At 38.0% G+C, this 22,775-nt stretch overlaps 2 long non-coding RNA genes across 5 annotated transcripts in view; both read right to left on the bottom strand.

Moving 5' to 3' along the window:
- LOC119865399 overlaps window positions 1–22,775 on the bottom strand; it is a 259,911-nt gene that overhangs the window by 164,207 nt on the left and 72,929 nt on the right. The gene's annotated exons all lie outside the window — the stretch shown is intronic.
- LOC111098532 overlaps window positions 1–22,775 on the bottom strand; it is a 109,777-nt gene that overhangs the window by 73,517 nt on the left and 13,485 nt on the right. For 2 of the 4 annotated variants that reach the window (XR_005368585.1, XR_005368586.1), the window contains exons 3-5: window positions 19,364–19,477; window positions 18,663–18,705; window positions 2,967–3,066 (exon numbers count right to left, since the gene is read on the bottom strand). This is a non-coding gene — a long non-coding RNA (uncharacterized LOC111098532). Of the gene's footprint in view, window positions 1–2,966; window positions 3,067–18,515; window positions 18,706–19,363; window positions 19,478–22,775 lie in introns of all 4 variants that reach the window. The other 2 variants (XR_005368587.1, XR_005368583.1) reach the window with 1 other exon arrangement.

Genomic DNA, 22,775 nt, shown 5'->3' with positions numbered 1-22,775 from the left:
TTCTGTGATGATTTGTTGATGATGATGAGAATGATTATATTCTTATTTTTACATAAAATTACCTTCTATTAGCAACAGATGCATGGAACAAGTTTGTGCAGTATAAATGTTTAACAGTTAATAAACATCAACTATCACAGGTATGTATTTACACTCTAAAACAAGATACATAACAGTCCAGCGACTACTAGACAGACAACATTCATCAATACAACTCTCAAATTGGTAAATGCAATCCATAAGAAAATGCAATATCATGCATTCATGCATTAGATGATCTCTTTCTACAACTTTCTGACACTCTTTGTATGAATACATATTGTTACATAAAAATGAAAACCACATGTGTCTATACATGTGTGTGTATATATATATATAATATATATATATCAGTATTTCCTTTCTGACCTATTTATAATGAGTGTTATAAAGAAAAATATGGCTAATCTCTAAAGTAATAGCATGCTTTAAAACAGGTTGAAAAGTGCCAATTTGGGGAAATCCCAAATGGAGCTGCCATTAGAACAACCATTAAGAATGTGAATCAATGGACATGAAATCCCCAAAATTAGCCTAAGGGCACCAGAAAAGTCTGAAAGTTCCACAGAGCTGTGTATTCTTCTTAGCCCACGGTGTAACCAAAAAGATGAGTTTTTCAAATTCTTCCACTATTTCCCAACATAAAACCTTCCTCTCTGGCGAAGCAGGTATACAATACGCTCATTCTTAAAGTGCTATATTGCTCCCACCCAAACACAAACCAAAATGTACTTTCTTTCTTTATATTGCATTCTTACTCATGTTTCATTTCTGTTTCCAATGTAAAGGATTTCTGGAGCACCCAAGTCCCAGAAGGACTACTATAGGTGTCACACTCAGTGTGACCCAAAGGGCAACTTTTCTATATTGTTGCTTATATTGTTTAGGTTTCCATTTGTATTGCCTTAATTCAAGTGCAAGCTCCTCATATGTGTAAACCAAGTCCTTTCGCTTTATAGACATACCAATGAATAGTTTTTTATACACAGTACTAACTGAAATTACATATGAAATTAATTAAAAAATAATATACTAGTTACTCTTTATTGAGATATTTGGAAATAATTAATAGTGCAGGAGTGAGGTGAAAAAATTAATGAAACTTCCCAAGGACGTTATCTATGAACAGGGAGAAATTTATGCACCATGAAGCTTACTTATATCCATTACTCACCAATGTTTTTCAATAATAAGCAAGTCTCTTCCAAGAAGAGCTTGTGGTTCTGCTCCTATGTGTGTGTGTAAACTCACAGGATACCAGCCTATGGATTTTACACAATTGAAAATAATGCTACCATTAAGTTTCCATATCAGATAAATTAAAACAATTTTATTTCCAACTTCAACTACTGTTCATCAACCAAGCAGATGTTAGGAATTTAAACTGAGAAGAGCCTGCATTACAAAGTCATATTCCTCCCTAAGGCATTATATTATTTTTCCATCTCATCTCAGAAAAAAGTCCTTTCTTTGTTCCTATAAGGAGCCACATCCTAAACCAGAATATGGCAAGTTTGTAGCATCATTTTTACTGCCCTCACATTCTAGAACCTTGGTCATCATCAGTAAATGATCATACTACTCTCTCTTAGTAAATGTGGGCTTTGTCTCAGAATCTGTCATTGCCAATCAAACAGATTGGTCATACAAGATCCATCCTCATTTCAATTCCTAAGCCTAAACTCCTCTCAACCTGTGTATTGGCCCTTCCAGTTTTTCATTCAACAAATCATGACCATTTGGCCATAGTTATGTGGTGTTTTGCCTCAATTCCTTTGCTCAAAGTCTACCTTGATTATGCTGCTGGTTTTCCATCTCAAGACCTAAAGGAAAATATAACCCTTTCTGATGGTCATCTTTCGTTTGGTATTTCAGAAGCAATATAGTGCAAATCTGCAGGACTTTCCCTCCCTCCTTCCCAAGGATGTAATGTGCCACAGTCCTATACCAAAAGAGGGCCATTGGTGAAAGGAGATTTAAAAAAAAAGGGGTGGGGGATGACAAACCAAATGCCATTAGAAGGCTCTAAAAGTTACTTTTATCCAAAACACTTTCAATTTTAGCACATTTTTCACATTTAATAGTGCTTATCCTCTGTTTACAGAGAGAAGGAATCACCCTGACAGGTGGATCTGTTCTTCCTCTTTGTTTTTTTTTTTGGGGTGGGCGCTGTGGGGGGTGATGAGGGGGCGGGAAGCCAGAGGGAGAGAGAAAATCTTAATCAAGTTCCACATCCAACTTGGAGCCTGATGTGGGGCTTGATCTCACAACCCTTAGTTTATGACTTGAGCCAAAATCAAGAGTCAAACACTTAACCAACGAGTCACTTAGGCACCTTTTGATGGAACATCCAGCTAACTCTCCAACTTCAAGATTTAATAATTTGTTCACATGCATATGATCTTTCTTCTCTGAATCTAATATAATGAAACAAATGATTCCTCCTTTAAGTCCCCCCCAAAAAGCAGTGACAAATAAAAGTATTATATTAAAGAGGAGAGCTCTTAAGAAAGTTGCTAATTACTTGACGGGATGAGCACTGGGTGTTATTCTGTATGTTGACAAATTGAACACCAATAAAAAATAAATTAAAATTTTTAAAAAGTTGCTAATTAAGAGGCCGAACAACCAAAGATATTAACACACAATTCACAAAAGAAAAAATGTCCAATAAAATATAATATTTTCAACCCAAGAAATGCAAATATAAACCATCATTAATTTTCTTTGTTTTGCCTATGACTTTACCAATGTTGAAAAATACTGACAGGTGCTGGTGCACAAAAGTGGCGATATGCCACTAATGTACTGCTGATGCTGGAAGTCTCTTTGGTACATACTTCCTGAAGAGCAATTTGGCAATAGGTGCTGCATTCCTCTGAGTGCAATCTGGAGAAGAGAAGCCACCTGTACTGAGGCTTACTTACACCATGCCTAGGATCCTGCGGGAATATAGATCAGAAAGGCTCTTTACAGGAAACCAGAAGTATAGGACCGTAAAAGAGTCACCACTGATATCCCAGTTCCCTGCAACACAGAAATAAGTAGTTCTCAGGAAGATAACCTGGAGACCGACAACTTCTCTTAGAATTTCCGAAAGTCAGGCAAAACTCCCCTACTGGTTTAGAGAATGGCTTCTCCTTCCTTCCTGTGTGAATGCCTCTCATTGGTAGATTCTAGACAAAACTATAAGCCCAGAGAACCTGAGAAATACACTTTCTGGGCTTCAAGCCCCTATGTTACATGGTTGAACTTAAAAGGTAGCATCATATTTTAGACGTTTCTATCATTGACTCAGTGATTCCTCCTCTAGGAATTTAAAATGAATTAATCAATCTGACTACATGATGCATATGCAAATCCATTTATCATGGCATTATTTGTAACAGAGAAATAATGGTAACTATCTAAATATCCATCAAGAGAGGATTGTTAAATCAATGATAGTACATCCATGCAACAGAATCCCCATGTGGGAGACATTACTAAAGGTCAAAAATTTCTGCTTCTCCTTATCCTCTCAAGGTACACAGACTAGGACTATGTCTTAGTCTTCCTGAAATCAGGTGGTATCACATGCCTAGTTCTGGTCAGATCAAGAATAAATTGTTTTATTTTACTTCTAGACTAAAGCCATAAAAAGCACTCTCTTCCCTTGCTGTAGTGACTCAGAGGTCCCAAAAGGAGATGAGAGCCACAATATGGAAAAGACATGGATTGCTGAGTCATTGCTTTGGGGGCACTGGACCCTCAGTCAATGTAAGCAAGAAGTAATCCCTGTGTCCTTAAACCACTGAGTTGAAGGGGTTAATCTGTTATTGTAGAATAACCTTGCCTGTCCTGACTAATATAATTTATTATTCACAAAAAGATCAATCTTTCTGTTCATCAAAATAGGAAAATGGAGACAACATATCGTTTTGAGTATATTGCTTTATAAATGTCAAGCTTTCATTAAATATCTTGACTGGAGGAATGAACAGATAAAAGCAGGTTGCAAATAGTATCTATGGTATTATTCCATTTACCTAAAATTGTATGATTGTACATATGGTACATATACAAAACGTGTAGTGAAAGATGCCTGTAAAGATTCTCACAGGAGTGTTAACTGTGGTTATTTAGAACTATGGGATTTCTGACAACTTTTGCTTTATTCTGTACATTCTTCTATATATTGCTTGATTTTCATAAAATGTCCATGTATGATCTCAATAAGTTAGATAATATCTGTATATTAATATTAATGCTAAGAACATAGTAAGCACTAGCTATAAATATTATCATCATTACTAACAAACGGAAATTATTTTAAATATAGGTTTCTAAAAATTTTGATAAACTGAAGCTTTATTATATATTCATTGAATTATTATTTTTTTTAAAATTTCATTTATTTATTCATGAGAGACACAGATAGAGAGAGAAGTAGAGACACAGGCAGAGGGAGAAGCAGGCTCCATGCAGGGTGCCTGATATGGGACTCGATCCCAGGTCTCCAGGACCACAACCTGGGCCGAAGGTGGTGCTAAACCGTGGAGCCACCCAGGCTGCCCTCTTTGAATTATTAAAATACAGACTTCGATGGCATATCCAGGCATCCTACAGACTCTGCCCTTACCAGCAGCATGACCTTAGCGAATTTACCTCTTGAAGATTACTGCTATTCAGACAGGCTCTGGACTCAATACCTGGGTTTGAATTAACATTTCTCTCTTTAGCACTAGTATGATTTCAAATAAATGACTTAAATGTAGGGGGCCTTAGATCCATCATCTGTAAAAATGGAGCTCTATTATCTCCTTCCTAGGGAGGACTAAATGAGCTATTTTTGTCATGGGATACAATAGTACAGAAGTAGAGAAGTTTAACTCTGGAGCCAGAATGTCAGTGCTCTAATGGCAGCTCAGTCCCTGGCTGGCTGTGCTACTCTTGGCCATTCTCTTCATCTCTCTATACCTTAATTTCCTTATTTGGAAAATGGGAGTGAATAATAGTATCTATTTAGAATGTTCTTTTGAAGACTGAATGAGTTAATGCTCATTGAGTTCTTAAACCAACGCCTGACACATTTAAGCGCTTATAAGTAAAAATAAGTAAATACTATATGTGATGTGCTTGAAAAAGTGCCCAGCACATAGTAAGCACTCTATAAATTTCAGGTGTGCATTAACTCAGCCAGATACATAGTGAGTACACTACAGAAAGTACATGCTTCTGTTAAGATAAACTAAAATGTTACAGAGGACATCCTTATTCTCTGAGAATGTTATATAGAAAGTGGATACTGCAGACAAATCTTTCCATTCTCTAGAATGTTCCAGGATACCACTTTACAAAGGGCACCCAAGGTGTCTATACTGGGGTTAGATCTGTTCCTCTTAAGCCATTCTTACATTCTGAAGTGAAAACGTCATAATAGGTATATGTGGGCTTAAAGAGAAGTTATCCTCAAATCACAGTAATTGTTTTTAAATTGAGATCACAGACCCTCCAGGGCTCCTCAAGGTAGCTCAGGAACATTTGAGACATTGGAGGGGGGGCTGCTGAGTGGGAAGGGCTTCAAGTCAAATCCCTCTTATACCACAGCAGCTATGCTTATGTCTGTTTTGCACATTGATAGTCCACAGATCATAATAGTTCAGCGTGATTTGCTGAAAACCTAATATAATAGTATTACTAATTTCAAAAGTAAATTAGGGTGTTTTTTTCTCAGCTAATCTGTTATAAAGGAACCAAAAATATATCAGTCATATATCTTAGGGGAGTGCCCAGGTCCTATTCCCTAGGTCTATATTCCCTAATCCTCCAGGTCACAGGAAAAAAAGGCCTTTTACTATCCCTTTCTCCACCACCCCTCCCACCAAGATCCAAGAACAGATTATCCTAATGATATCTCCTACAGAGACATCTGCCTTTCAAAATTCTGGGCAATGTTGAAACTACATGGAATCACCAAGGAGAGAGATGGAGGCTTTATGTCTTGAAGATTGTTAAGCAAAGCTCCCAGGCTCCGGTGCTGGACTTAAAAAAATAATGATGGTAGATGCCATTCTCAAACTACAGTCCCTCTGAGGCAATCCGGTCTTCGTCAGGGGCTGGCAATGTGGTTGCTTATCAGGACTTGGCATTGAGCACATGGCCTCAGAATCCTCAGCAAAGATGCTTCATGATTGAGGTGGAAAAAATGAAGTGAAGTGGGTAAAACCATCCCCCCTGATGGATCCGGGCACTGTGATGGAATCATGGTAGGGACCCAAGGTAGCAGTAAGCACTGTGGAAGGATGACTGGGGTCATATTAGCCCCAGAATCTTATCAAATACAAGAGAGCCAGAGAAGGCAGGAGAAAGGGTGGATTTCTATCAATATTGGCAAGAAGAGCCTAGGAGACAGATTTGATTTGGTTTAAACAAATATGTAAATATGACATTATCTGTATCCCAAGCATCATGTAATTAAGAGTGTTGTTTTCATAAGACTGGAAAACTGGTTTTAATGCTTAAAAAAAAAGGTTAGAAAAACACTATTGTTGGGCCTTACCACTCCTTCTGACCACACTACATTTTACCTACTTCAAGGAAGGATTCCACTGAAAGAAATCTTAGTTCTTATGGGTTCATACCCCCAGGCAACATATACATGACTTTGCTAAAGTCTAACAGCAGATACCACAATGCACATGACAAGCCTCTATGATAAAAGAGAGAGAGGAAACCCAGGACAATGGAAAGATCAGAGTAGCAGTATCCACATGGATACTGAATATCATGCCATAAAGATAGCTGAGTTCTAGTAAACTGAAGAATACCTTTTTTCTATCTTTCATCTTACTCCCATTAAGCTTGCCTTGGACCCTCAGTCTTTTCAAAATGGTGAAAATACATTGGAGCACAGCTAGAACATACGGCAAACCTTAGATTTTTACCCTCTGATTATTTCCACCCTGGAGAAGAACTACCATGAAAGTACTGCTTCTAGTGGCTAAAATTGAGGCCCTGTAGGAATTCAAATAGTCTAAGGAAAATAAACAGCTGATGGCACAAGTCTGGAGATTAAACTCTCATTATCACTTTTGTCTGAGAGTTCAGAAAGAAATGTGGAACAAAGTCACTGAAGCAGAGCCAGAAGCCACTCTCATTTTGGTACAAGCAACTCCTGCTGCCTTTTTTTTCTTCTTTTTTTTTCTGTGCAATTTATCATGAAAGCATGGCTTCTATTCCAGGGCACAGGGGAAGGCAGAAGTCAATTTTATCCAAATCTTTTGAAAAGAGTATAATGGGTGACTATGGGAGTTAAAACAAAAGGAAAAAAAATCACATCTTACACCAGGAAAAATAATATTCAATAATATAAAGGAGATAACTACTACTATTTATGGTCTAGAATTAATGAGGACTCAGGGCAACCAGAAAGGCTTTCTTTTTAGAAAGCTAAATGGTATAGTAAGTGACTCTGAATGACAAAACCAAGATGGGTATCCTTTCTCTTGAACGCTGAGCACTAGGACAGGTGGTCTTCTTTGATTTCTTCTTTGTTTTGAATGACTTATCTACACCTATGATCTAGCCCCCTGTGTAATGGAGTAGAAGGTTGGAAGTCAGAAGATGGATTATTTGGGAGAAAAAAAATGTCAGATTAGATACTCATCTCATACATACATCAAAATGAAATCAAAGTGGAATTAAAGAGTGAAAGGTAAAAAATAAGTAAGACCCAGAGAAAATAGATTATGTAGGGAATATTGGCAGAGGAAGAGTTTATAAGCATAAAAGCAGAAAGCACAAAGAAACATTTTAATAGAATTTGTCACATAAAAGTCTATAAACATTGTAAAAAAATCATGGATAACCAACAGGAAATATTTGCAATGTTTAAGATAGACAAAAGATTAGTATTTATGATACATAATTAGTTCCTATATCTCCACAAGAGTTCCTCTAGTGAAAAAATAGAGGACTTAAAGAGTCAACTCTGAGAAATACAAATGATCAATAAATATATCAACAAGACTTCCACTGCATATATACCTCAAAAAGTATTGAAATAATAACTACTATTCTCACCAGGTGGCAAAGTTGGGTTTTTTTAATGACAAACTCTGTGCTGATGAAGATTTTGAAAAACAGGTAGTGAAAATAAAATGGTGAGGAAGGTTAACTTGAAGAATTTATAGTCTAACAGAAGACGAGTTAAGAGACTGGGGGAAAATGGGTCCCACCGGGTCATGGAAAGACCAAAGAAGAAGCTTTCTGTCTTTGTACCTCCAGCATCATGACCACTCTTCTTATTAAGGACAGAGTTCTGGGTTCTCGATGTAAACTTTTCCTTCATCACGAGTGTGGTATTGCTGCCCGGGGCCAGATCATGTAGTGGTGTTTGGACCTCACACATGCCCCATCCTATGGGAAGTATATAATGAGAGCCAGCCTGCAGGCACATCATCTAAAATGTCTACTGAAGGGTAGCAGAATAGGTCACCCCAAAACATGCCACTTTGGCATATTGATTATTTTGAATTAAAGGCACTTAAAAAAACAGCTGATGCAATAAGGACAGACACTGGCCCTCTTTTGTCCCCTTGAAAGCAGGAGATAACTCTCTCATGTGAAAGGTGCCCTCCCTGTAACAGGAGAAGGGAAGATATTCTTATTACCAAAGACAGAGAATTCGAGGACCAAGGAATCTGTACAAACTAACCGTGTTAAACTGACTCTTATCTTTCTAGTTACTTCTTCACTATTTACTATGGTTGTCCCTTGAACGACATGGGTTTTAACTGCACGAATCCACTTCCATGAGGGTGTTTTATACTATGGCACTATAAATGTATTTTCTCTTCCTTATGATTGACTTATGATTGCCTAATGATTTTCTTTTCTCTAGCTTACTTTATTGTAAGGATACAGTATATACCAAATATACAAAATATGTTAACTTTTTTTTTTAATCAGTAAGGCTTCTCATCAACTGTAGGCTATTAGTATTTAAGTTTTCAGGGGCGTCAAAACTTATACATGCCCTACACTGTGCAAGAGTCAACTGCATGCCTAACCCAAACCTCTTTGTTTTGTCAATTCTTCACACATTTATCATCTAAAAGGTATAAAAGCTTTCTACCTTGGTCATTTCTTTGGGTCTTCATCTTTTTCAAGGCCCTCATTTACACATAAAAATTTTAATAAAATTTATGTGCTTTTCTCCTGTTAATCTGTCTTTGCCAGTTTAATTTTCAGATCCAGCTAGAGACCCTAAGAAACTTGAGGAAAACGTTGTCTTCCTCTAGCCTACTGTAACATAACACAGTATCTGGGGCCATTGAGCTTGGTATGACCAGCTATGAAGGTCTACACCAATGTCTATTGAAGGTCTTCATTTTTGTTAACCTAGTAAGTCCATTTGCAGAAATCTAACCTAATGATACAGAGATGCAAACAAAAACATCTGCCCCAGGGTTCTTAATGGAGGTACTTTTTATTATTGAGAAAGCCTGGGACAGTCTCAATGTTCTCTACCTGAGGAATAGTCAATTATGAAAAACTCAAGTGATGAAACATTAAATAATTTAAAATAATGTTTTTTTTAAATAATGCTTTAAAAGAATATTTAATGACATGTGAAAGAACTCAAGATCCTGTAAGTGAAAAAAGTTGAAACAATAACGTTTCTACAGTGTGATTCAAATTTTTAAAAAAGGACCAGAAGACAATAAAATATTAACATGGGTTATCTCTGGTACAAGAGATTTATATTGCTTTGCTTAATTATAAAATTACAAGTAAAAAAAAAAATTGTGGGCACCTGAGTGGCTCAGTTGGTTAACCATCCAACTCAGGTCCTGATCTCAGAGTTATGAGATTGAGCCCTATGTCAGACTCCAGACTCAGCACAGAGTCTGCTTAAGATCCTCTCTCCTGGTGACAAAACATGAGAGACACCTAACTCTGGGAAATAAACAAGGGGTAGTGGAAGGGGAACTGGGCGGGGAGTTGGGGTGACTGGGTGATGGGCACTGAGGGGGGCACTTGGTGGGATGAGCACTGGGTGTTATGCTAGATGTTGGCAAATTGAACTCCAATAAAAAAAATTTCAAAAAAAAAGATCCTCTCTCCTTCTCCCTCTGCCTCTCCCTCCCAGTGTGCTCTCTTTCTCTCAAATAAATAAATACATGTTTAAAAAAATATATATATATATCTGCCTTTTCCTTGCTCCCTCACTCTCTTTCAAAAAAAAATTTTTTAACTATTAAAGTAGGATGTGATAGTTAAAAGTAAAACAACCTAGAAGCATATAAAGCAAAAAGGAAAGTCCCCTGACATATTTCACTTTCATCACAGACTAAGTCAACCCAAGAATGTGTTGATATGTGTCCTTTCAGAAGCTTTCCTAGCCAAATTCATATTCACTACGTTTCAGGAAAACGGAGTCATGTTAGAGTCACACTCTGAACATATTTAGTTCTATAACTTGCTTTTTTATCACTCAAAAATATATCACAGATATCATCTATGAATGTGCATATAGATATGCTTGGTTATTTTTTAACAGCAAGCTCAATTTCTTAGTTTCACTTTTTTATTTGATTTTTTTTTAAATTTCAGCCTTTCCTTAATGTTTGATAATTCCACAAGGAGCATACATTGTTTTTAGGGTCAGAAAAAAATTATAAACATTTTTTCAAGACAGGAGTCTACTGCATTGCAAAGAGAGAGAGAGTGACTCCCAGCAAACATTCTCTCACTATGTAAAGAGGAGAAGCATCCCTTCACTAAGCCATGGAACAGATGTCGACTGAGGACCTGCTGTGTGTCAGGCACCTCGGTGGACACTGAGGAGACAGGGTCTGATCTCACTCAGTGCCTGACTCAGAGTCAGCTGACACAAATAACAAAACTGCACTGTGCCACCACAGCTGGAGTGGAGCAGGGAGTTCCCCACGCCCAGCGAGGAGGTTAAAGGCAGGAGCAGGGAGGGGACTTTGGAGCTCTCTGCAGTTCAATGATTTTCTGTTAATGCCTACTAGGAATGAGATCAATCTTTTTCTCTGCTTCCAGACTCTAGTAATTTAGCTTGGTTTAGCCACCAGTGTGTAATCTCTAAATTAAGAATAATAATGGGTAGGGATTAAGGGAGAATCTGGATGCGATGCCCAGCAAGAGAGGCACACATGGTATATCCAATAAATGACCCCACCCAGAGTTTCTTCCATTCTCTGCACCACACTCCATCAGAAAAGTCAAGCAGCTTTATGTGGAGCTGAGTGATCCCTCTGCCCATTGCTGAAGTGCCATGTTTAGAGGCTCTGAGGCTGAATCAAGGTTCAGTGTGACTACAGTCTACCACAGGCATAGGAGAAGGGAGCAGAGTTATTTGCCCTCCCTACACTTGGATATTTTCAGAAGTGTGAGCTTATTTTAAAATTTCACCCAATGCAAAAAGAAGTAGCAAAAACAGTCCTATTACTATAAAGTGATTTTTTTAAAAGATTTTATTTATTTATTCATGAGAAACACAGAGAGAAAGGCAGAGACACAGGCAGAGGGAGAAGCAGGCTCCCCACTGGCTCCCTCAATGTGGGACTCAATCTCAGGACCCCAGGATCATGATCTGAGCCAAAGGCAGATGCTCAACCACTGAGCCACCTAGGCGTCCCTACAAAATGGTTTTAAAATATAGTAACAGGAAGTAAGATTGCCTGCAATTCTGGCTTATGGACAACACCTCTCTCACTATATTACATGTCTCCCAAATCCACACCTGGTTATGAAAAAAGAGGAGGGCAAAAGAAAATACTGAGTTAAGAGATGAGCCTTGAGGGGACTAGAGAACCTGACCTCAGCATGGCTTTGAGTCAAACCTGCTTGTCCTAGACATTGGACTTGGTGAAGAAAACCCTGACTTAGGGTGAGTATGATAAACGCTCTATGTCATTTGTGTAGAGTGATTAGTGTGTGTGTATTCATTTTTATACATCATAAACATTTACCAAGCATCTGTTATGTACTGAGCTAAATGTAACAAGAGGCCCAAAGACAGCAGATCTAGACTTTGCTTTCATAGGATGGTTGCAAGGTTCTTTCCCTAGTTCTCATTGACAAAGCAAAACAATTGAAATACTCAACTACTGCTAACATTGTTAAAGTATGTGACCTCACATATGATCAAGGAAGGAAGCTAGTTCTCCCACTGAAAATGAGAGTCTGTTACTGGCTTGCAAAACAATGTGAAACGAACTCTACAAAGCAGTTTTTTTTGTTTTTTGTTTTTTTTTTAAAGAATGTAGAGAAGTAATGGCCACTTAGCAAGTCTAGAGATATTACTATTGTGTGTGCAGATGTGTGTGCCAAAGTCAGGGTCAACTGAAGCACTTTGTAACTAGATTTCTGATCTACTCAATCAAGAATGGTCTTGCTTACGTATCATAGTATCAGTGGAGTTTAGTTTACCCAGGATTGGTTGTTCCTATATTAACCATCACCCATCCGAAGTTCTTAAATCTTTATATTAGTGGTTCTGAAACCACAAATTTAGAAAAATATCTCCTACTTAATGAAGCCTTCATCGATGTTTGCTCCAACTGAAGTAGTCTTGAGCTGCTCTGAGTTCCCATGATCTTTTATCTATATATGTCTTAGCTTACACCACCCTATAGCTTGCACACAAATGAAGTGTGTGCATGTGTTGAAGTTCTACAAGAGCATAGATCCTATGAAAGCAAAGTCTAGATCTGCTGTCTTTGGGCCTCTTGTTACATTTAGCTCAGTACATAACAGATGCTTGGTAAATGTTTATGATGTATAAAAATGAATACACACACACTAATCACTCTACACAAATGACATAGAGCGTTTGTCATACTCACCCTAAGTCAGGGTTTTCTTCACCAAGTCCAATGTCTAGGACAAGCAGCTAAGGTAGATGCATGGATAAAGCAGGTGTGAGGTGCACCATTTGATGAACTGGTAAAGGCATACTTTATCTAGAGGACAGCTGCTACTCAGCTCCATGTTCTTGCTCTGCAGAAAATTGTATACTGATTGGCCAGAACTTCCCATTTTTTTAGAGGCTAAAAATCTTGATCTATGTGAAAGCGTTTGGTTTGAAAGTATTATCAACTAATAAATTTCTAAATACAGAGCAGGATAAATAGAAGCTGTCTTTGGGCCAGATGCAGACCATAGGCCATCCATCAGCTTGCATCTTCTGTTAGGTATACGAATCATCATGTCCTTTACTCACAGAATTTCCTCCTTTAATTTCTCCCTGCCAGGGATGAGTGGTAATACCCTTCAGCCTGGAAACCTCTATCCTCATCCTCACTGCTTCTGTCCTCTTCTCTCACTGAAGGATTGTCCCTAAGACAGAGTTTGTTGTTATTTGCCTAAAACTTTTCCTGTTTTTCTTGACTATAATTAGGATAAACACAATTTCCAATCCCAAACCTGTGCCTGCTACTCTTAACTTTCTAATACCTATCTTGTATTTTTGCCAAGTGGAGGCTACCTTTTCTCTTTGCAGTACAAGCCACTGCAAGCCTTTTTATCTAATTTGCTTTGAAATACATTGATCTCAACTAAGCTAAGTTTCTTTCACTCCACCTCAACTCAAGTATCCTTCCTTTGTGTCAATCAATCCCCTTCCATATTTTAACTTAGGGTATTTCTCTTTGGCTACTTCTCTTTGGCTACTTTCCCATTGGGAATAGGTTTTAGGTTTCATATTTTTCCACAGAACTATGCCCTTGACTATATACCCACTAACCCAGAAGCCCACTGGTTCCTTCTTGGTGGCCTTGCTCATCCATTGTGGGATCTTAAATGAGTAGCCACCCTAACTTATACAAGGTATCATTCAATATACTAAAACCCTGATCACCATTTTGTCAACGTGTTACGACTCTTAGGACTCAGAGATGGTGTTAATCTACCTTATTCTTAAGATTCTTAAGATTAAGATTATTCTTAATATTTTTAATATTCTTATTCTAGTCCCCTTTGTGAACACAGTAGAGGAGTGGCAATTGATTTTGATTCCATAGTTTTAGCAAGAAAGAAGAGCTTCTGGGCCAAGTGTAATACACACATACTTCTACAGAATAAAAGTCCTCTGCATATCTCATCCAGTTCATCTTTTCAGAGTTTTTTTCCTGTTCCAGAGCCAAATAACCCAAACTATTTGCCATATTTCAAATAGAAATACAGACGTTCACATTCACATTTCTGCTACTCAGCTAAAAAAGCTTTTCACACTAAAAACCTTTAACTAGTTCCTGTCCTAGTATGAATGGGCTTACAGGTCTAATGTAAAAATAAAATTTTTCCTAATCTGTAAAAGGTGGATCACAAAGCATTTACATGATTGGGCTTGAAAATGAGGAGTATGCTATATTAGTTTTTTAAAACGGAAAGATATTAACACATTTTAAAGCATGCAATAATCAAAATACTGTTAATCAAAATAATAACTAATCATAATAATACTAATCAGAATACTACTAATAATAATACTACTAATAAAATAATAATCAAATAATCAAAAGTAGCCTACAGAAAACACGAATAATCCAGAATAATCTTCTGAGGACACCTAGAGGACTAGCAAGATGAACTAAAATATTCATTCCATGATTAGTCTAGACTCAGTTAAACAATACTCTTCACAAATTTCATCAGAAGGAAACAAATAATTCCAAAGTAAAATTCAAAGCACTGGTGGGGAGTGAAAAGATGGGTGTGGGGGGTAAAAATTAACCAGGGAGAGAATATAGACTTCACAACTCTGGGGGACCTGGTGACCTTCTGAAAATGATCTGTCAATATTAGAGCTTCAACTGAAGCCTGCATTTAGTTAACAAAATTGTGAGTAAATTTAAAATCAAATGTCTATTCAGTGACTGGCTTAAGTCTTTTTTTAAGAGCTCCCATGATTCCTTAAAAAGGAAAATGAACTTCACATCTTACTACCCTCATCTTTGAAGTCTTCAGGAGTCTCAAAATTTTAAGCCACTTTACTTGCCCAATTTCATTCTCAGTCATATAGTCTGAACTAAGGTGAAAAATTATGATTGTTTATAATGGCTTAAATCTAGTTTAGTGGTTCAGAGAATCCCCTCCCTGGAGCAGCAAGATATTTTACCTGAGAATTCGTCTAGGCCTAAATGAAAATTTTGTCTTATCTCATGATCAAGAGTGGCAACTCCATTACTATAGGCACCATAGACATGATCTCAAGTCCTGGCCACCAGGATTGCTTTTGCTTGGAACTTTTCCACCATTCCATCTACTCTTTACTAAGAGAAGGTGATTAAGTTTTAAAATAACAAACACCTTCCTTATATGAAAATGAACCACAATATTCAAACCTCAAAGCTATGTTTATTTTGAAGCAATGTGAAGGTGCTTCTTATTTAAGATTGACTCTCTTCCCAAAATCATGTTAGTTCTAGCTTTAAGTTTATAGACTTTGTGTTTGGTATTCAAGGTTAACTCCCTAGTTGATTAGATGTAAGCCAATATTAACAGGAGCAACTGCCACAGTGAAAATGAGATGCTACACAATGTTTGGTCTTAAAAGTCAAGAACCTATGAGTTAACTAGATGATCTAATCTAGCTTCAAATTAACCACATTAAAATAAATTAAATGCTCTTTCCTCTTCATGTTGCAAAACATAAAAATGTCATACTCTGTAATTTGAGAATGACTGTTCTCATTGGATTCAGGAGATGGTGTGGTATCTTTAATTCTTTTATCAATATTATCCCAGACCAACAGATGGAAGATCAAGTAATTACAGAGAAATGAGCATGTGCTGTACTTATCATGCTTCCCTCCCCGCCCCCCCCCCCCCCCCCCCCCCCGCACCCTCCCACTGAAATTTGCTTACTGAAAGCTGTTTTGCTAAACTCACCAGTCAGGGGTGTTTACAGCCAAGAAATGACAAAGAAAAAATTAAAGAGCTTGGGGAAATCCATGATATATTGTAGAGGCAGGGACAGAGGACAAACTCACCTCTCTTTTTTTTGGTATATTCCTCTGTTGCAAGATTTTTATTCTAACAGACAGATATCCAATAATCCTTGATTTTTTTTCCTATATGGGGAAATTGTGACCTAGATTTTGTCAAGACAGTAAATCAGTCGGCAAGTATTTATTGAGTACCTATTACACACTGAACCCATTGCTGGGCTCTGTAGACACATTGGTGACACCTCACAATGCAGCCCCATCTACTAAGGAAGCCAGAAAACTAGTGGAGAAGACAAATACTAAGGAAATTATTTCATTTAGTAAATTGAAAAAGTTGAATTTTTGATCGTAGCTCTAGGGATCAAGACAAGTTACACGCACTTTGGGTCCCAGCAAAAAATGGAGGTACATTTATACAGGTAAATGGGAGGCTTTAATAAAGGCACTATTTATAAAGGTGTGAGCAAGATTCAGTCTCCTAAAAGGAAGTGTATAGTACTCCAGGGTAGGAAGAAGGAATAGTAGAGTCCTCCGGGGTAACAACAAGGAACCCTAGCAATGGTCTAGCAATGGCAGGGGGCTCCCTGCTATTACCCGCAGGTCCTTCTCCTTGTCCCCCAACCCCAACCCCACATATATACTTAAAGGGGTAGAGCCATGCTCTGGGGCCTAGAAGAACTGCATGGAGAGGTCGGCCTGAAAGGAACCATTTTCCCAACACAGGAATGGATTCAACCCTCAGCAACCCAGTAGCAAGAGTTGGGAAATAAATGCCCCAGCCTCACTCTCCTCTATCCTGGCTCCCATTTGTGAATACAGGTCTGAGATGAGGTATAACATTGTAAGGAGGCCATCACAATGCTCCTTTCACCCTAAATCTGGCCCAGGGTAAAGCTAATTAAAGCCACAGGGCAAGAGAGCTTATTGATATGGGTATGCTGGCGATAGAGCAAGGCTGGGAGGATGCAGAGCAAATTAACAGAACATGTAGAATAGCTAACATACCTGATTAATTTTTTTAAATCAAACTATAACTGCTCAAAGTTTCCATCAACCTGGTTGGAAAGAAATTCAATTTCAGTAAATGTTGGGTCCCTTTTAACTCCTCTCTGGGATTATAGTAGTATAATAGTAGATTATACTAATGTAGTAGTTTATGTTTTTATGATCTAATCTAACTAGATTAGATCATCTAGTTAACTCATAGGTTCTTGACTTTTAAGACCAAAAGTTGTGTAGCATCTCATTTTCACTGTGGCAGTTGCTCACATTATAGCAGAAATAATGTGAGGAGGTCCAGGGACTACCTATATTATTATTTTCTTGATATGTCTTTTAAGTAAACTTATTTAGAATATAAAAAATTAATGGCCAAAAAACTACAGTTTTAACATGGAAATTACGTATTTTTCCTATATGCATTAAATAATAAGTAAATGCCTGCCTACAATCCTCCTATATTGTTACCACTGTTCAAGCATTTTTTTTGGCTTATTGACTATTGCATTTTATCTGCCTTGGACTCAGGAATGCACCTCCTAGGAGTTGTCCCCTCAGACTCTGATTCTATACCTACCCCAAATCCACTGGGATACAGTAGAACCTTGACCATGTCTTTAGTCTCAGAGGTCACTCTACCTCTGCCCATCCAAGCCCTGGCCTCCTCCTCCCTCTCCATGAGGAGCCCAAAGGTAATCCTTGGGAACAGACTCAAACCTTAAAAGCTCCTAATTCTTCTAGAAATAGTATCGGCTTCTCTGTCATCTATTAGGAGAGGAGAAAGGGAGTCACTAACACCACCTACATATAGTATGTGGCCTTCTTAATCATTCATTCTGTCACTAAGTAATAATAGTTGTTATAAGGAGACAAATAGTGGTTAAAAAATTGTTGGGGTGGGGAGAGAGAGTATGATCTGTATAAACTATGAGAGAATTGGCTGTAGGCAGCCTTGAGAAAGGTATGCAGAAGTCAGAGTGCCTGAGCTTGGCAGGCATCCTTGCTAATTTTGTAGGAGATCTTCCAAGTTCTTTTGGTACCTGCCTTTTCAGCTCTGCTAATGATGATAAACTGTTGCCTCCAGGTCCACAGCCAACCTTTTTTGCACTGCATATGTGTTTATCACTATCACTTTCAAACAACAGATAGTAATTAGGAAATATGAGTGTGGGATAGTATAAAAACTCACAGGTGTTGTTTTGATCCTAAGTGACATTGACATCCAATTGACTAGGCTTCTGGGGACAGATCTCCTAAGAAATATGTATCAAAGCTATTGATGTTTTTTTTAAAAATGAGGAAAATAATTGTCACTTGAGCAATGTACTATGATGGCCCATGTTTAGTGTCCCAAAGTAGGGAGAAATTTGAATCAGAGAAGGGACCACATGACAGGGTTACAATCATCACATACTGCTATTGCCAAGGAAGTGGCAATAGCCACTTTTTTGTAGATTTGTAGAGGCACCAGGCACAAAATTCCCCAACCTCTTTCTCCTTTCATAGACTCACTTCCTCCTTCTTGTCTCCCATTGACTGAAGCCAATGAGAAGCCACCAGAAATGTAGTTCCCACAGATCAGCCTTCCAGGGTGCAGAGCAGAGAAGAACAAGATCAAGTGATGGGCAGATGGGAGATTATTTTAGTTATTTTTATTACCTCCTCTGTTCAGGCTCTGAAGATCCACTTAGCTCAACTGAACCTGAGTGAGATCAGAAAGAAGTATGGCTGAGAGATAGTAAAAAATGGTCACTACCACTGGGCAAAGTATGGAAAAGTGATGTTTTTTCAGTAATTTTCAAGGTAACATACTGACATGGCTCTAAGACTATGATATAAAATGTGATAGGAAAAATGTAAAACTGGCCATAAGATGCATATAAAAATATTAAAGCCACCTTTTATTATGGTTTAATTCCCTTAGGCACCACTGATGTAGGTATTAGATATTGAGTTAGTAGAGAATATTTCATAATAGGATGGCAAAGCAGTATTTCTAGAAAATTATCCCTCCATAATCCTCTCATTAGAGTATGTAGGACACAGTGATGCACCATCCAGATTCCTCATCAAATTGAAAGTCTTAGCCCCCTCACCCCATCCTAGTTGCTGGGAATGCTGTTAACAAACAGTTCCCAAGTGTCAGTACTGTCTTAGCTTCCCCAAGGCCACGTGCACCTTCTCAGTCACAGAACAGCTCACATCCCATGATTGATTAACACAGGCTTATAAAGGACCAACCCTCTGTCCTCATCTAGGGTCAGTTCCGAAGGATCATGCCTTTTTAGGACTCCTTCTAGGGATGGCTACAGCTTCCACTGACACTGTATCATCTCAGACTTCTCCATCTTGCTGCTTACCTCTCTTCCCTTCCACAGGTTGATCCCAAGAATACTTTCTAATAAAAGCCCCAAAATTCTGGTCTCCATTTCAGAGTCCACTTTCCTGGGACCCAACCTGTGTCGCAGAGAACCCTTAAAAAACAAAACAAAACAAAACAAAACAAAATGAAACAACACTTGTATTTCTCTTTATTGTAAAACAATTAAATGAAGAAATTATTTTCCTGCTAATATTTCATTAAACTTTCTGCACATTAGCTTCCTTTTCCAAGTTTCTAGTTTTGCTCTTGAAATGTACTTGAGAAAATTAATAGACCTGGATATTTCCAAATAAAACCCAAGGCACACTAAGTTTTCTACCAGAAAATCAGAGTGAGAGCAAAAAGAACCAGGGCCAAGCTAGAAAGGAATGAGGACTTAAGAAAAATAGGTAGAAGAGCTACACATATAATAAAAATTTGTTTTTAACTTTAGGGGGAAAAGGAGGAGAGATGAAGGAGAGGGTAATAAACTCACGGATTTATACACTCAGTGGAAAACACACATAAAATGGCAAGTGGATGTCTGGTCTCATGGACTTCCTACACTAGAAATCCACTACTCTTAGGAATCAGAATACTTTTCCTCTGTGGCAGCACCACAGGAGAACACCAGATTTGTCATGGGTGCAAGTTCCCTCCACACTGTCTGAGCTCTACCCTCAGGGGATGTCAAAGCCAGAGTAGCCGAGAGCCCTCTTCGGTGATTGATAGGAAAGGTCAATCCTGCAAAATGATAATGAAATCATATCTTATTCTGTGATAATAGAATAATAATAGCTAACTTTTAAGGCACCTTGCTAAATGCTTAGAAAATACCTCATTTAGGGGGAAAAAAAGGAGATGCTGATAACTATAAATCATGTATTGAGTTTTCACTATTATTAAATGATTATGGGTATCCAAAAAAAGGGAAGAAATCAAAGAGGAGCGAGATATAGGGGTTTCTGCAACATGTTAAGTTGGCTCGGCTGAACATTTCCCAAAATTCCCTTTCCTGTATGATTCAGGCTAGGTCAGACAACCAAGGAGGTCCTTATGAGAGATTTGGAGGGCAGTCCTTTCATAGCTCAGATACACTTTTGCTGGTCATCTTGTTAGCCTGAGCCAGTAGCTGAGCTTTCAATGACTCAATCTTTCCATGAATCCAACTTTTTTGTTTTCACCTTACAGACATGGGATGGATCCTCCCACATGAATTTGGTTCAGACACTGTGGCTACACATGCAGCAGGATAGAAGGAAGCGGTCTATTACTCACATAATGAGGTTTTCTGGGGGGAGCAAGGCAGGCTGTCAAGCATCTTGGAAAATGGCTTTGGAAGGCAGGGAAAAGAGATTCACTGGGGGTTTTATGGTGGTCAGAGGATGGGGCTGGGGTGATAGCATACCTGCATGTGTTGGGGCTTATGCAGTTTGAACTTCCCACATTACTCAAGGCAGGGGTGTTTAGTCTTTCTTACCAGCCTGCTAGGTATGGGACGGAAGAAGTGGCAGTGGTAAAGCTCAAAAGCTATGAGCAGGCAAATGACAAAAAATGGGATAAAAGAACAAAAGGAGTCAGTCTCTTTAATAGAAGCTTCTTGGATTCCTGGACCACATGTGTGTGTTTTAGCCTATGACTGAGGGCCTAGGCTTTTGTACAGCACTCATACCACCAAGATCAGAGGCAATAAGAAGGTATACAGGTTTCAGCATATCCTTATGGGCTCCACCTCATGCTTGTTCTTAGTCTCCCCCACTTTACATCTATCTTCCTTTCAAAATTGCCTGAACTATGTGGACTTTTAGCTCTAGCAGTAAGTACAAAGATAACAGCCTTAGAGAGAATACTTAACCAGCTCCCATCATTGCATATGGCCAAATCCATGAAACAAATACATGTGTGTATGTCTGTGTATGTGTACACATTAGTGATTCTGCTTCTCTGATTGAACTGTGACTGATACAGGAACCCAAATCCTAATTGTTTGGGTTTTGGGAACATGGTTCAAGAAAGGTTTGGCATCTCTGACCACATAATAATCTCATTCGATATATTTAATGGCTCTCATTGGGCTCCCAATTAAGTACACAGGTGTTTAAAGCCCCTACTATAGCCAAACTGGAATGCTGGCAGCTCTCTGATCAGACAGGCATATTTACATACACAAAATGCGGTGATGTGGGAAGAAGGCCATGCTCAACTACCACTAGCTAAGAGGCCCTAGCCAATCATCCCTCTTAGCCATGATTAGCTTATTTGTATGGTGGCATGTGTGTTCTCTTTGGATAATCCTCCACTTTATCAGCCTCATTTTGAAAAGCATGTCTTCATGTGTGTAACTGGTGAGGGTTTTTTTTTTTTCAAAGAAAGACTAAACATATTGAGACTGCTTTAATTATTATTTTTGTTAGAAATCAATTCTCAAGACCCCTCACAGAGTCTAACTATGTCAGTCATGATATCTACATATGGATTTCCTCCCTTTCATTTTTCTCTCACTTCCCTTAATATATTAAATGCCACAGCAATTTCCTACAATGCCCAGTTTGTGTCAAGTGAAGATTTTTCATACTTGTAGACAGGACTTAAAAATGCCAGCATTTAAAAGCTTAAGTTCTTATCAAGGCAAATGATTATAGTCATTTGTGTAATTCTTGTTGACAGTTTTCTTTAACTTTGGTCTCCATGTCATAAAAATTAATGTCTATAATTTGCTTTATGTTCCCACAGAGAGGGACAGCAAAAGAAAGAGGGAAAATACCTGCTCTGTTAGAGAGTGTGGCCAGAATTGATCATGTCAGTGAACATTCAGAATAAAATTAATGCTGCTAAGAGGGAAAGAAAAGGATGGAATAAAAAAAGCATTAAACAAATATACCAGGGGAGAAATATAAACTCTACAGAAGACAGGCCTGCTAATAAAAAGATAGAGTACTAAATTATTATGACTCTAAACTTAGCTGAATGATTGTAGTCATTTTTCAATTCCTGTTTACCAAGTCAAATTAGAAAAATAAACTTGCACAATAAGAATAATGGAGACACTGGAGAATAAGTACTGGCAAAATGCATGAGGGGAGTATTTAGAGTAACTGTGCACATAAACATTTGGTCTGGATGATATGCATTCTAGCATAATAAGAAAATTAGCAAACCTCTATTGAATTGCTTCTACTTGTCTTTAAACAAAGCACTCAAGACACACCATAAGATTAGGGGAAAACAGATGTGATATCATTCCACAGAGCAGGTAAAATGGCTGAGCCAGCTATTGTAATTCAGAAACTCTACTCTAGCAATATAATGAACAAATATAATAAAATGAAAAATCTTTAAACAGTTAGAACACAATGGGACCATAAGCAAAAGATAAGATAAGCTTAGAAAGAAAATATCATGTTAGACTG

Source organism: Canis lupus, chromosome 13 (assembly GCF_011100685.1).
Source record: "Canis lupus familiaris isolate Mischka breed German Shepherd chromosome 13, alternate assembly UU_Cfam_GSD_1.0, whole genome shotgun sequence".
NCBI lineage: Eukaryota > Metazoa > Chordata > Mammalia > Carnivora > Canidae > Canis > Canis lupus.
This window is presented reverse-complemented; position numbering and strand designations above follow the sequence as displayed.